Below are 16,375 nucleotides of genomic sequence, written 5' to 3'. Positions count from 1 at the left end.
AAAATAAGAAAGTTCAGTTACGCTGAAAGAAAAGTACAAGAACACTGATCTTACTGCCCTAAAATAGCCAGTATTGAAGATTCTGGTTTCTATACTTTTAGTATTTTTTTACATACTTAAAAAAATTTTTTTTAATTTTTATTTATTTTTGAGAGAGAGAGGGAGACACAAAATCCGAAGTAGGCTCCAGGCTCCGAGCTGTCAGCACAGAGCCTGATGTGGGGCTCAAACTCACGAGCCGTGAGATCATGACCTGAACCATGAGATCACGACCGGAGCTGAAGTCAGATGTTTAACTGACTCAGCCACTCAGACACCCCTTTTTGTACATACTTTTAAACCACTTTACATTTTTTTTTAATTACAATAATGTGTTCATACAATGCATAGTGTTTTGTAGCTTTTTTTTCCACCCCGAAATAGGTAGTAAACATTGTTATTTGTTATTTTTATGGGTTGCATAATTTTATACGCACAGGATAGACCATGGCTTATTTCACCAATCCCCTCGTTTTGAATATATATGTTGTCTCCATTGTTTTAAAGAATGTTGCAGCTAACATCTCTGTAGCTAAATTTTTGCAGATACCCTAAATTATTTCCATAAAATAAATTAGGGAGATACATTTGTTTCATCAGAAAGTTTCCCAGCTTTTAGAATCCTGATACATAGTAACGCTTTGTACTCCCACCAGTGGTGGATGAAAATTCAGGGCTCCCATTTCTTGTGTGTAGGATGAGTCTTTTGCTGTGAATTTTAGTTCCATTTAGCTTTCATCCCCAGGCCTTTTATAATCCTATTCATTTCACATATGGTCCTGATATTATCAACTTTCTTTAGTAGCCTTTTGCCCTTTGCTGCTTAAGCATGTGTTTCTGGAGATATGAGATCCTGGTTTCTAATTAAATAGATTCAGATTTCTGATTGAATTTTCTGAGTGTCCTGTCCCATATGTCAGTGCCTCATAGAAAGTCAACAGAAAATCCTGGAATGAGAATTAGTAGTTTAAAGAAGGATTAAATTAAGAATGTGATGCTGGCCCTAACATTCATTATACTATTGCCACACCTGGTTAACAGTACATTCTTATCTTTTTGAGAATCATTCCCTCTCAAAAAAGCAACAAATTCAGGTTCTGATTAATTGTGAATCTCCTCTTCCAATCTACTTTGCAGAATGGAATCATGGATATGAAAGTCAAAACATTTGAATTCTGCAGGCCCCACTGTGCAGACAAAGACTCTGAAACCTGGAGGCATAGTCAAACCTTACTTGATACAAAGCGCATATTTGTTTTATCCCATCAAACAGTATCCCAGTAAATACATATACCTTGCCCAGGAAAGGTCTAGATTCCAACATGGCAGTGCCGCTGGCTTCACAGGGTAGCCTGCTTTGTAGAAATTATCAGCAGCCCTCATTTGTCATCACTGCTTAGTTGAGTATCAAATATAGAAATAAAATTAAGAAGTGTACCCTGTTTGGCTCGGAAATTTTCTAATTCCTTTGCCTGGAAAAGACGGCATGCCATGCCCAAGAGTTTTGTTTTGTTTTGTTTTGTTTTGTTTTGTTTTGTTTTATTTTATTTTATTTTTATTTTATCTTATTTTATCATATGTCATCTTATCTTAGTCATAATACACCCACTCCCTTTTTACAGAGGTAGATACAGAAAAGCCCTTTAATTAAGAGACAATTTTTGTACTATTGTTATTAACACAAAGATTTAAACTCATCAACTTGTTTCCCAAATATCTCCCACCCCTTTTTTATTTAGGAACTTAAGAACTGGGCTTTTTATAAAAAGCAAACAATGGCCAAACCTCTGCTGAGCCCTTTAGAAACTTAGAAGGGTTACAGAACTATGTTTCTAAAATAAAGTTCACCAAACTCTTTAACTTCATTTTGTGCCAGACATTTCATACTGGTACAAATCTGCAAAGATATGTTAAGATCTTTCTGTGAAAACAAATGCTTACAAGTAATTAACTTCTCATTGCAGTGATCATTTATGCCTTTACTTTTCATAATAAACTTTTTTTTTTTTTGGCATAAACTGGAAATGAATGGGTTGGATAATTATTTTTATTTATATATATATATATATATTTTTTTTTTTTTTTTCCTTCACACTGATAACTCATGAAGAACAGATCTATGCTCCTATAAGCTTAATATTCAGAATAATAAGTTAGGCCATGGACTGAAATGAAAGACCAGGAAAGATAAGACCTTTATTTAAGTCAGGAATTTTCTTTAATTGGGAAAAAGGCCCTAAAAATGACTACACACACACACACACACACACACACACACACACGCACACACGCATACCACATACTACTGGACAGAGTTCAGGGTCATGAGATGTACAGAGGTCTTACTGAAGTCAGCGAATGAATTTTGGTTGCATCATTGAGGCAAGTGATCAAGAAGTATTCAAAAGAGAAAAAAAAATTGCAGTTTATTGGAGATGTCTGGTACTCTGCAGTGAACTTTAAGAAAGTACCATGTATTCAGAAGTTGAGTGGCTGATCTTTAATAATTGCATATCACAGAAATTCAAACGTTTAAAATATAGATACCATGTCAAAAGTTGTTTATAAGGGCATTTCCTATGCTGTTATCATAGTATTTCCTATACTGTTGTAATAATTTTACAAATGAGGCAGCAGGTTAATGACTTACCAAAGTCAATACCTAGAAAGGGGTGGAGCCAGAATCCAAGGCTTAGTCTAGGATTTCAAAGCGAAGGGTTATTGGCCTTTGTCACAAAAGGAAATGGATTCTTCTGGGGCTGGATGTGATTGCTCTTGTTTAAAAAAACACAAAACAACTAGTACCCGTATTAGACAACTGGAATTTGGATGTACCTTAAAATATTGCGGTGTTAGTCAAGGGGCACTCTCAAATTAGGATAATTTTAGAGATTTTACTGGAGGGACTGTTTACAAGACTGTAGATCAGGGCATTGAGGGTCACAAGGGAGGATGTAGTACGCTGAGGTTTGTACCAGTTGAACCTTAAGAGGTGAAGGGAGAGCCCAGTTGCTGGAGCCCCAGAACCCCAGAACAGAGGCCCGTGTGGAGACTACTGAGCCAGCTTGCCTGCCAGAGACCCTGGAAAGAAAGAGCTGAGTTATTGACCCCATTTTCCTCCCTCTCTGTGTTTTACTGCCGGGCTCCCCATTGGCTGGACTCAAAAGTCAGAGGGCAAGGGAACTTGTTGATGCAGTTGGTACAGGTAAGGCTGGCAAGGCCCAGAGAAGGGTGGGGAGGGGACTTCAGGAGCACATGCAAATGTCCCAAACAGTCATCCAGGCTGGGCTGTTAGGTCCATCTGAAGGCCAGAGGGCAATCTGTGAATGGTCTGTTGCAGATTTGTGATAAGATAAGGGACTTGCATCAGAATGTAAATCAGTTATGACATCTTATTCATGCTAAGATGTTCTCCATGAAAGAGTCAGTGTGTTTCTTCACATTCTGGGGCAAGCTCTGTTATGACCAGGCTGGTTGAATAGCACTGATGGAGACTTCACAGCTCTGCAGACAAGGACAGACATGCCGAGGTCCTCAAAAGGTGCTCCTTTATTCCTGCTTTCATTTGCCTACTTTCCGTCTGCCAGAAATGACTAATCTTGTCCTGCACCTCCTCTGAGCTGGGCACTCTGCTAAGGTACCTTAGATAATGTTTAATTCTCGCAAGTTAGGTTATTCACCTCACCTCTACAGATAGAAAACCGAGTGTGAGGAAGTTTAAGTGCCATGCCCGTCGTCTAACAGCTACGAGTGGCAGAGCCACCAATCACATCCAGATCTGACGCCAGTCTCTTTGCTCTTCTTATGTCTGGACTGACCCAGGGCTCTTCTTAAAATTACCTGACATTGGGGCCCCAGGGTGGCTCAGGCGGTTGAGCGTCCAACTTTGGTTCAGGTCATGATCTCATGGCTGGTGAGTTCAAGCCCCACGTTGGGCTCTGTGCTGACAGCTCAGAGTCTGGAGCTTGCTTTGGATTCTGTGTCTCCCTCTCTCTCTGCCCCTCCCCTGCTCATGCTCTGTTTCTGACTCTCTCTCTCTCTCTCTCAAAAATAAACATTAAAAAATTTTTTTTTTTAATTACCCGACCCTCGCACCCAGGAAATAATGCAGGATTGTAGGAGGATTGCCCTGGTTGGACACCCATGGCTGTGTTTTCTGTTGTCAGTAACAACCAACGTACGGTTTCTGGGAACAGATGTACCCAATTCCCAAAAAATCTGGTAGCACCCTTTATAGGTCCCATGTTTCTGCACTTCACAAGGCCTTGCCCGGCCCAGCCAGTCAGATCAGAAGGTGAAGTCAGTTTGTTTCTAAGTGGCTGTCATCTGTTCCCACCTCTTTTTAAACCTGGGAGGTGGAGAAGAGGATGGGGAGAAGGAATTCATGAGAGGGATGCATTTCCTTAGAAATGTCATTAATTGGCTGGGCAAAACAAAAGAAGGAAATAAAATAGCTACTCCTTACTAAGCAAAGGCATCTCCTTCCCTTATCTCATTAAAAATTAAAAGCACTCTTGGTTTAAGTAGGGCAAATTAGTAATTAAGTGCTATATAATCAACTTGTGTAAACATAATATTGAAGGGGAGGCCAAATTAATCACTCCACTGGCTTGTTTTTGCCCCCATTAATGTACCTTTTACTCCGGTCCTTCCTGTGATGTCAGGATGCATTTTCTGCTCTCCTCCACCGCTGGACTTTGGGTGGGCCCCACTAGCTCAGCTGACAGATGCCAGTGGACTAGATCTGGAAAAGGCATGCACGTGGGCCTTGATTCAAGTGGGTGATGGGGCTCCCTGTTCAATTCTTTAAACCAGGGTTTGGCAACAAGAGCCTGCCATGTGACGAGGATGGCCGCGGGACAAAGAAGAATTAAACATATCTCAGTGCCCACATAGTTCCAATCTAATGGGGAAGAGACAGACACAGAAAGATACCATTATGAAAAAGTCTATACTAAGTAAGTGGCAAAGACCTTGGGGCCTCGCCTGAGCTCAGATCATGGCTCTGCCACTTACCTTGGGTGAATTACTTAATTTATCTGTGCCTCAGAGCCTTCATCTGTAAAAGATAACAGTAATTCCTGCATTGTAGAGATATTATCTCACAATTTGTGTTATAAGGAATAAGCACGTTAGAACATGTAAGGTGAAATAGTGTTTATTTAATGTTGGCTATTATTTTTTTTAAAACTGCAGTTGCTATGCAATGGGATAATGGAGCACGAAAGAAGGAGTACCTTCCACTGTCTTGAGGGCTGGGAAAGTCCTTTGAAGGCAACATTTGAGCTGGGCCACCGAGGATTAGCGAGTGATAGAGTGGAACTCAGGGGAGAGGCCCCGTGTCCCCAGGTCTGCTTGCAGTGGGGGGGCCTTCTAGAAAGCAGAGAAAGGAACATGTGCCTCAATCCTCACAAATCTCTCTCCGTTTCAGCTCAGCCCAGTAAATATTAGTAATTGCTGGAGCCTCAGTTCTGTGGTGGTATGTTAGCTGCCTGCCTGGAAGCAGGGCGGGGATGGGGGGCTCGGTGTGGAAGAGGGTAAGTGAGCTGAATCCATTGTGGGCAAGATGGAAGGAAATCAGATGGGGCAGGAGAGAAAAAGTAGCGCTCTCAGTCACTTTGCTGCACTCCAGGCTATGGCTTCTTGGCTCGCTAGCTACGTGAACGAACCTGTCTGGACAAGGTACTTAATTTCTCTGAAATTCAGTTTCATATTAACTGACCCACTGAGTTGCTGCAAAGATTTTATGAATGAAAGTACATTTAGCACAGTGCCTGGCACACGAAAAAGCACTAATGTTATTTCCTGTGTTCATTTCATCCACATGACAAACCTGTGAAGTAGGTAGTATCGTCCTACGTTATAAAGCAGGAAATTGAGGCAACAAGACCGCAATAAGCTGGCCTTAGGTCACACCGACGGCTAGTGACGGAATGAGGGTTTCAACTCAGGTGGTCTTGCTGCAGAACAACCCTGCAAACCCCCCGCAGCCCCGAGCTCCAGAGGGCACCTAGAGCTAGATTTACATATCACGTGCTAGAGAGAACAGGTGCCACGTGATTATGTCCAGGCCCCAGTTTCTTTTGTTTCTTGTGCCTGAGGGAATGGCAGGCCTGAACCCACAGCCAGGGTAACCCTTTAGCAGGTGGGGCAGGCCAGAGGAACGGTCAGCCCTTGGATCAGCAGGAATACAGCTGCTTGATCTTGGCAGTTTTGCTTAGGGAAGAAAACAGTTTGTTTACTTATCATTTATGCTTCGCTTCCATGAAGGATTCGTGGAGGCTTATAATATATGAGTAAGCAGAATAAAACTAAGCAAAATAAAAACTCACAAATCAGAAGCCATGTAGCAGGAAGAGAATATAACAACCACTTAGACTAGGGGATCCTCAAATTCATACGCCTTCAGGGGCCAGATAGTCCGTATGAACATGGGGAGATACCAGCAAAGGACAGCATGATTTGGTTGTATACCAAGTCATAGAATGTATACTCTGCCGAAGGGCACTGAAATTCAAATTAATATAAATCCTGGATTGGGGAGTGCCAAACCAAACAGCTTCATGGGACAGATTGGCCTATAAGTCTCTGACCCATAAATTAGAGAATTTCTCTGAGCTTCCAGGCAGCCAGGACAAAACTGGGAAATGTGTCAAGTCATACGGTGTCCGCAGACTCAAGGAAGTATACCAGTTCACCAAAAGAGACTACATTTTTCCTGGTACCAAATCCTAAAACTTCTGTTTCTTTAAAAACCAACCGAGAGGGGCGCCAGGGCGGCTCAGTTGGTCAAGCCTCCAACTCTTGACCTCAGCTCAGGTCATGATCCCATGGCTCGGCTCGTGGGTTCGGGTTTGAGCCCCACATGGAGCTCAGTACTGCTAGCACTTCGGATTCTGTCTCTGCCCCTCCCTTGCTTGTGCACTCGCGTGCGCTCTCTCTCTCTCTCTTTCAAAATAAATAAACTTAAAAAAAAATTAAAAAAACAATCTAGAAATCCTTCCATGGAACTTTCACAGAAGCAGCAGCAGAATTCATCATATACTTTGTTAAGAGCCTGGAGCATGATATTGAAACCTGACTTCGAGTAAAGGATCGCTAGGGTTTATAACTTTCAGATGTCGCTTGACCCAGGAGTAGAAACTGAGAGCAGCCAGCACGGTCGATGGATGAGATGGCTCTTCACTTCTCCTCCCTGAATATCCCTTCCTTCGGCCAGCTTTACAAGCAAAGCTGCATCAGTGACCTAGGAGTGTGTTAGAGGACCTCAGTACCAAAGCTTTCCCCCAGCTTGGCATCAGGGAAGTGCTAAAATGAAGCACCCATCAATCGAGAAGGGCAACAGATGTTGAAGCATATCAAGTATCAGTAAACAGCAAGCCTGCAGAGGCCACTGAACTTGGGATCCTCTTAGCAAAAATACCCTGTTGCCTTCAAGAGGGAACACCATGGACTTTTATTAACTGAATTAAGTGATGCATTTGTTTTTTTCATCTCTCCTTTTTTTAAGGGCAGAATCAACGCTCACCGTGTTCTAGGCTTCCAGCCTTGGAAATGTAGGTCTTCAAAATATCCTTCCAGTGCTTATGAGAAGTTTCAGCTTATCCAGTACCCTCCTTTTTACTGTTAGAAGTATGATTCATATTAGAAGTAATGGCTGAAACCGTAGTTAAGAGCACAGACTTCGCTATCATCTTAATCTGTGTTCCAGTCCTGTGTTCACATGCTGTAGCTTTGCCTTAGATCAGTCCCTTCTCCAGCTGGCTTCCTCATTTGTGAAAATAAGGCTATTAAGAGTGTATACTTCATAACATTGTTGTAAAGATTAAATGAGATAATATGTATTAAGTATTTAGCACAGTTACTGGTATGAAAAAACTTTGAGCATTATACAAAATTGTAGTGGTATTCATGTCAATGCTTATTAGCTGACTATGAATTATAAACTGTGCCATTGCTTTGGATATGTTACTGAGAGATGGTAGGGCTGGTCATTTGCCTATTTGTTCTCAGGAAGCTTTATTCTCCCCTCCCAATCCCTGGGCCCCTCTCTGCTGTGTACTACATTTCCCAGGCTCCTTTGTGGCCAGCCTCCGGGTAGGTTTGGCCAATGGGGGATACTGGTGGAAGACTGACCGGCAGGAAGAGGGGAGTTGTTAGGTCATCTCTCCCTGTGTGATTCCAGCTCTCAGCCTTTCCCCTTCATCCTCCACTTCTGGCCACTCAGCCCTTCTTTGGTTTCAGCTCCAGCCTGACATCTCCAGCTCCTGGCTCTGGTCACACCACAGCCTCCCATCATCCCTTGATCCCCAAAAGGGGTTGCAGCTTTCTCCCATTGCTGATCTCTTGAGTTACTGCAGGATCATCTGTTTGACTTTTTGGTTTCTTAGGTGACCTATGAAACCAATTTCTTGTATTAGATTCTGTTGAAAAACCTAGAGTAGTTTTGGTTCTCCTGACTGGATTCTGATATGGTTGCTTTTTAATTATTAAAAGAGAAGTTAGCCCTTACAAGCCCTTACAGCCCTTACAGCCCTCCACTCCCCTTCCTCTCTCCCTGTTGGAATGAGTTGGTCCAACTGGAGAAGGAGGGGCTGGTTATCCTGGAGAGCCATTCACTCTCAGTGAATGTGGTGCCCAAAAGATGAGGAATTGACCTAAGTATCTTTAGTGAATACCCAACTCTGTATAAGCCAACTCTAAGTTAGGCATTGAGGCCAACAGCCCCATGTAGCTTACTACCTCTCTGAGGAGACCAGACTTGTTACAAGTCAGAGCCAGGCATAGTCTAAGATAGTGTTTAGTCAAAAGGAATAGAAATCCTCTTGCTTGAGCCAGATCTCGGGACCATTCATTATTCTAAGTGAGTCACTGTATTAGGTATGTAATTATTCACAACCCTCCCCCAGCCCCGGATAAGGAAATGGAAGCTCAGAGAAGGCAAGTGATTTGCCCAAAGTCACACAGATAAGCATTAGCGTTAGGATTTGAACTTAAGTTTATATGTGTCAGAGTCTGTGTTTATTAGAGAATTATATCTGTTCCTCAAAGTTTTCAAAGCTTTCTTCCTGCTTCAAAGCAGATAGTAAGAAAGCTACATACATAACCCATACTCTATGGTCTTCTTGTACAAATTTCCTTACAGAAACAACATTTTTTACCTAATTCTCACAATAGATTTATTTGGAAAGTATATTTTTATCATTTTTACAAATGACTAAACAGGCTCCGAAAACTGAAAGAACTTCTCCAAGGTCATACTGGGTGTTAATAGTCAAGCTGGATATTGAATACAGGTTTTTCTGTCCCCAAGCACACACTCTCTGCAGGTGACATCACCGTGCTGGATTATGTGGTATAAGGCCAAGCATGTTTTACAAATAAAAAAATAGATAAAAAGTTTATTTTTATAAAGAGGAAAAGCCACCTTCAGGTTGGCTCTCCGAGGGAAAGATCTTCAAGTGGCTGATAGACTGGATAAATAAAAACAAGGCAACCTGAAAACAGAGTGTCATTACATAACCTGCTTTCTGCAGGAAAGACAAGTTTCGTCTGGGATAAGAAGTGGGGCTTCAAATGGAAATGTTAATCTAGGATGAGCAGAGAAGCAGGAGGAAGAGGGCTTTTCAGGAGGTGCTGTGAAAACAAAAGAATAAACAGACAGAAGGAAGATCAACTCAACCCCTGGGAAGGGTCCCAGGTCAAAAGGAGCAAAAGAGAAAGCTGGATATGTAATGACCACAGTTGATTGGAGGTGCTGGTTTTTAACTATAAACAGATCATTTAGGAATTTGATCAGGAATCTTGTGAGCATCCTTTGGCCAATATCCCTTGACTCTGTTCTTTAAAAAAAATTTAAAAAGTTATAGGCTAATAGTGTCATTTTTAGAAAATCAACATTAAGTGCTTTACAGGTGAGAACAGTGCTTCCTGCTTAGGAAAAATAGCCTGTAAATTGATTCGGCCTGGGAGTAATTACAAAGGTTTATTACTTACCTCCAGTTTTGAAGAGTCCCTGAAATAGAAGGGGGACACTCTTTAAATGCCCCCTGGAAACTGTCCCATTTCACTAGAGCACACCTGTCTGTGTGTAGGGCGTTGTAACAGACTGCGTTTCAGGATTTCAGGATGGAGTAGGCACCTGATGAGACACAGGCCACGGGCTGTGGGAAGCAAGCAACCCCCCTCGTACCAGTTCTGAATGTGCCCCTTCTCCCCTCCCCGCCCCCCTCCCTGTCAACTGACACCTCTGCCCGGAGGAGACTGTTGGATGGAGTCTGTCAGAGTGAAATTCCTACCAAGCTGGCTGTGTCAGTTTCACCTGTCAGCATCTCTGATGAGGAGGGATCCTGGCAGATCAGACTGGTTTGGATAGTTGGATTACAGTGGTTGTCTTCATCTCCGTAAGCTGACTAACCAACCGCTGCAGACGCCAGAGGAGAAATTCATAGACAATCCTGAAGTGGAGGTTCGAGCAAGTGCTTCGACTACTAGGAAACAGCAGACAATAGTGGGTCTGAGGTACCGCAGGGCGGTGGGGAGCCAGGACCCTTGTCTTCAGAGGACTCCTACAAATGGTTCGTGTACTATGCACCAGCCCCCTCTCTACACTTTTTGTGTTTGAACTCACTTAATCCTCACTAGCGTCCCATGAGGTCCTGATGTCAGTTGCGCTTTGCCTTCTAGAAGCTGGATTATGAAGAGGTTAAGTACTTTCCCAAGGTCACATGGGTAGTGAGCTATGAAGCCAGGTACTCTGACCCTACAGTCTGCTCACTAGGATAATACGGAAACCCATCTCTATAAAGTTGCTTTGGAAAACTCCTCTTGGCAAGACTCACCTCTACCCTTCCCCCCCCCCCCCCCCCCACCCCGTGCTTACCCCTGGGGCTGCCCTTGGACGTTTCAGTATCTGCTTATCCCATGTGAGTGGGAGCTTCCAAGTAATGGACCAAGTCTTCCCCATCAGTAGGGGCTGGATAAATGTATGTTGTCCTGAGCTGCAGGTGAAATTTTATAGATACTTACTTGGCTGGTTACACAGAAAGCCAGCCGCCTAAAGCAGTGGTGCCTCTGTGGATAGACTTGGATTTAGAGTCTTTAACAGATAAACTCTGATCCAAGACCACCTAGATTATAGCTGAAACAGCTTTCCCTGTTTGCACCGGCACTCGCTCCAGGCTGCTCCTTACGATTCTCAGTTACCCCCATTTTTCAAAAACAAGCTCCCCACCCCCATCCTTAGTGGTTCAGTTACTGAACAGCTCAATGTGACTTGGGGCAAGAGGTTTATTGCCTCTGTGGGTCTCTGTTTCCTCATCTTTAGACTGAAAAAATCAAGCCTAGTTTTCAAAAAATTTATAGCAGTGGGACATTTGGGAGGCTGTTATATAAAAAAGACAGAAGGTGAATCATGGCTCCTTCTTACCCTTGTCACTCCTAGTCTTTCCCCACAGTAGGCATGGCAGCCTTGGAAGGTCTCTGCAGAACATAAGAAGCAATGGACTAGAGGAAATAACCCAAAATATATTAAAGTAATTAATATAAATACTTAATAATAGGGTACCTGGGTGGCTCAGTCAGTTGAGTGTCTGACTCTTGGCTTCAGCTCAGGTCATAATCTCTCGGTTAGTGGGATCGAGCCCCACGAGGGTCTCTGTGCTGACAGTGCAGTCTGCTTGGGATTCTCTCTCTCTCTTTCTCTCTTTCCCTCTCTTTTTCTCTGCCCCTCCCCCAGTCATGTGCTCACACTCTCTCAAAATAGATAAATATTTCAAAAATAATAACGATAATAAAGTAACTTCAAAATGGGAGTTCCAAACCACTGAGAAAGGTATGTTCCAGGGCTCTGGTGGTGGGACCTCTGAGCCTGCGTGATGGTTAGAGGCTGTGTGTGTCTGGCGAGGGGTGTCAGCTTGGCCTGATTGTGTACAGTGGGTTGGGGAAGCTAAAGCCTCTGGGCCTCATCCTCCTTGGCTGGAAACAGACTGCGTGTCGTGGCACTGGTGGATTAGAAATTCTATCCAGCGACTCTTAGAGATTGATTTTCCGTCTGGGGATCTGACCTCTTGCTTCACCAGCAGAGGGGATCAGACTGTTCTGGGAGGAGTCAGGGAGCCAGGCCTCTGAAAGGCCTTCCCTTTCTTTTTCTTTTTTCTTTCTTTCTTTTTAAACTAGTATGTTTCAAAAAGAATTTCTAATTACTTTGGGGGGCTTAACGCCACCGGTTTGAATCCTTCTTGGCACTTAGAGCTTTGAGATATCCATACCACCCCACCACCTTGATGCTTTGTGCTGGAATATTACTGCAGATTTAAATCCATTTATGCCACTGGATTTATCAAAAACTCTCTGGAGTCGGGACGAATGCCTCATTTCCTTTATTTTTGCCAATTTTCATAGATCCCTTATGTGAATGCCTCAAGGGTGAGAATCTTGCTTTAATTATTTCCATATCTCCAGTGCCTACCACAGAAACTGACATGGGATAGCTGCTTGGTAAATATTTGTTCATTCAGCAAGTATCCCCTTGGGTTCAATGATGAGCAAAATAACCATCATATCAATTCTCATCACATTTACAGCTGAGTATTAAGAGATAACAAAATAAATAAATACAAATAAATATATACATGCCTTGGGTTAAGGGCTATAAAGAAAAAGACTAGTTGCAGGGGAGGAACAAATGACTGATGAATGATTGAAGGCAGAATGACCTCAACCCCCAACCCTAATCCCCTGTTTCATCTCATCTCTTTGTAAATAATTATTGCTATTATTTTAGTTATCACATCTGCTATCCTTTCTTGGGTATCCACTACGTTCCAAGCCCTGTGTTAACATCCTCATTTTTTGTTACATCAAATTCTGAAAATAACCTTGCCACTTAGGCCTTCTTGTCACTTATTCCATATGAAAAAGTAAAGCCCGGGGAAGATCATTAACTTGTTCAGAGAGCTCAGGAGTATGAGAAATGAAATTTGAATCAAAGTTGGTCTAACAGAGTCTCTGCATTGAGCCAAAGGGGAAAAAATTCCAAAGGTTATCACTGGGAAGCCAACAGCGGCCCCTGTTTGAGAACACCACATCATACCGTGTGGCAAAAGGTCAATTATGTTTCTGTAGGTGAGAGGAGAAAGAAAGAGAAAAATCTCTGCTGGAGAGCGAGAGGGAAAAAGGAGGAAGATAGTGTTCCTGAACTGGCCATCTTATCAGCCTAGCAATAATAAACCATCACCTTCGCAACAGGAACTCTAATTAATGACAGATGTTGAGTTGCTTTAAAAACCACACCAACTGAATGCCGAGCTGGTGCTGTAAACCTCGCTCCCCTGCCACAGCTGGGCTTATCTTGTCGGAGAGACCTGCCTTTCAAGGGTGGAGCAAACTCTGGACTTGGCATTAGAAGGCTTTCGTCTGGGCCCCAAATCTACCCATTCTGAGCTCTTTTGCCTTGAACAATAAGTTTGTCAAAAGTGGGAGGTGGCTATCCTTAATGTCATCATCATCATTACTACGAGTGGTAGTTTTGTGAGATTACATTTCAAGATCTATAAAACACTCATATTTGTGTAAAGCATGGTCAGGAGATTTTAAAACCAATGAAGGATATGGAAGTGCTTAGTAAACAGAAAATAACTCACAGAGATCAAGTATTATTAGCTCCAGGAGGCGGCCTGATATGGTAGAAGGGGCTTTATTGGAATCAGCCAGACATGGCTGTTTATGGATTGCTTCACCCGGAAACTCAGTGCACTCAGTCTCGGTCTGTTAACCAATAAGATTTCTTAGCATAGGTCTGTGATTTGGTCTACCCATCTTACGAAATGTGACTCTTCCGTAACCTCTGTGCACTTCAGTTTCTCCCTCTGTAAAATGGGGATGACACTAGCATCTGTCCTAAACAGTCATGGTGGGAAGTAAATACATTAACTCAGGAATTGCCTGTCCTTAGAGCAATGCATGGCACAGACAGTGTCCCATAACACATACGTGTGGTGGCGATCATGGTGATGGTGGTGATGATGGTGGAAAAGGAGAAGAGTGAGGAGAAATTGCCATGATGTATGTGCACAGAAATGTCAAGGCTCTGATGTGTGACACAGATGAGGGCATTTGAGTCATTGTCAAAATACTTTTGGTCAGCTCCTGGACCGGCCAGCTCATCCATATGTGCAGTTTTCTCAAAGGTTCAATTGTCCATCCCACTGTATGTCTCCTGATTCCAGCTGTATAGTTTAAATCAGGGAAGGAGAACCAGGACAAAGAATTGATAGAAACCATCAGAAAAATTGGCTCACAGCTCAAGTTCTCTATAAGCCAGAGTTTTCCAAAGGGTGGTCTTTGTTATATCAAAAGCAATTCCTGCAAAGAATTCATTTGGAAAATTCTATGTTCAAGTTAACTGGGTATCTTTACAGCAAGACTTCTCATAAGACTTGCATATGTAAACATGCATCATGGATTTCCATATAGAGCATAGTCTTTCTCAAATTTACTTGACCGAAGAATCAGCTTTGAAGCATCTTACTTTGCTAACGTTTCTAGCACCAAACACTGGAAATGCTGCCATAAACCCATGGTCCAAACCGTCGAGCATACCACAAGCAATACCACAAAACAGATTTGAAAACTTATGCCAATGTTCCCATCAGTTAACGTGTGCATTTAACAAATGAAAAGTGCATCACTGCTGACTTTTGTAGCCACTATGTGTGTTCTAGATGGTGGAGAAGCAACAATAAGTAAGACTGATATACTCCCCAGTCTCTCAGAGCTCTTTTGGACCTCCTGGGGTAAGTAAGGGAGAAGTTGCCTGGCAATTTTAATAAGTTACCTGGCAAGTGGGGTGCCTGGCTGGCTCAGTCAGTTAAGCGTCTGACTCCTGATGTCTGCTCGGGTCATGATCCTCAGTGTTAGTAAGATCAAGCCCCACTGACAGTGCAGAGCTTGCTTGGGATTCTATCTTTCCCTCTCTCTCTGCCCCTCCTGTGCTCTCTCTCTCTCTCTCAAAATAAATAAACATTAAAAAGCGAATCCAGTGTGGCAAGTGAACAGTTGCAGGGCCCAGAATGCCATGGTACCAGGGACAGGCTTCTTACCCAACTTGGTGGGTCAAAGAAAGTTTCCCTTCCCAGAGGAAGTAGCTTCTAAGCTGAGATCCCAAGAAACCACTAGAGCCGCAGGACGCACTTTCAGTGCACCAACCATGAGTTGCCATCTTGTATCCTGAGAGCAGCTCTCCTGGTGAGATAGGACAGGGAAGGTAAGCCTCGGCTCATACCACAGGCCAGGCACTGTGTGAGGCACTTTGTACACTTACTACACTCTGTCGTTACCACAGTGAGCTGTAGCCTCGGTTTACACATGAAAAGCCGAGGCTAAGGTTTCACAAAGCTGCACATGTAGTTAGTGCACAACCAGGACTTGAACTCAGACGTGTGTGACTCCAGAGCCGTCTCCCGTTACATCTGTGGCCCATGGGTGCTGAGGCTGTCAGTGGCTGGCCCATGGCAGAGTTTTCACCAGATGGAGAAACATAGACAAGGAAGCAGAACATCATAATTGTTTTTCTTAACTTATTTCCATTCGCCTGAGAAGTACTCCTCCCGATTGTTTGGTGTAGAAAGTCTTCTGCCTTGTTGTTGTTGTTGTTGTTGTTGTTGTTGTTGTTGTTATTAATTACCTTGTGTGAGAATATTGTTTTGAGTTCTTGCTTACTATAAGAAAACAAAAACTTGCTATATGTCAGTCTCCAAAGTAGTTTTGGAAATGTTAGTATCCCTGAAATTTGAAAATCTCAGAAAGACTCTGTTATAGAACCCACCCATTCTAAAGATGAGAGGAATATGAACCAGCATGTTGAGTTGGGTCTGTTGGGTCTGCTGTGGCTCAAGTGTCCAGCAGCCATAACTGGAGATAAAGTGGGTTAATGTGGCATCTCCCATATACACCCATATGCCACCAGTGGCACCCAAGATGACTTTAGCTGGCATGTGGACACTCTTTTTCTACTAGTTATATATCTTAATGTATATATAACCAGCTTCCCACCTGGGTTCTCCTGGACATTATTGTGTAGAACATGGCAATTTAAAACAAAGAGAAAAAGCGGTTTATTTGGACTTTAGAAGAAAAAATTATACATAATAAATAGTACAGGTAGTACTTGGATATGGAAACAATTATGAAGATAGTGTGTGAATTGCCAAAATTGTAAAGTAAAAAGATAATATGTGTGGGAGGACCTTCTGCAGAGAAGACCCCAGTAAATGCTTCCTTCCTTTCTGATTCACATGGCTAGCAAGTGGGAGAATCCATTGGAACCTCATAGCCT

General features: G+C 42.9%; 1 protein-coding gene across 7 annotated transcripts in view; it reads left to right on the top strand.

Annotated features, from left to right (window-relative positions):
• Positions 1-16,375, top strand: part of FGGY (FGGY carbohydrate kinase domain containing) — a 419,663-nt gene that overhangs the window by 344,188 nt on the left and 59,100 nt on the right. The window lies entirely within an intron of this gene.

Source organism: Panthera uncia (genome assembly GCF_023721935.1).
Source record: "Panthera uncia isolate 11264 chromosome C1 unlocalized genomic scaffold, Puncia_PCG_1.0 HiC_scaffold_4, whole genome shotgun sequence".
Lineage (NCBI taxonomy): Eukaryota > Metazoa > Chordata > Mammalia > Carnivora > Felidae > Panthera > Panthera uncia.
The sequence above is the reverse complement of the archived record's forward strand: the minus strand, read 5'-3'. Positions and strand labels throughout refer to the sequence as shown.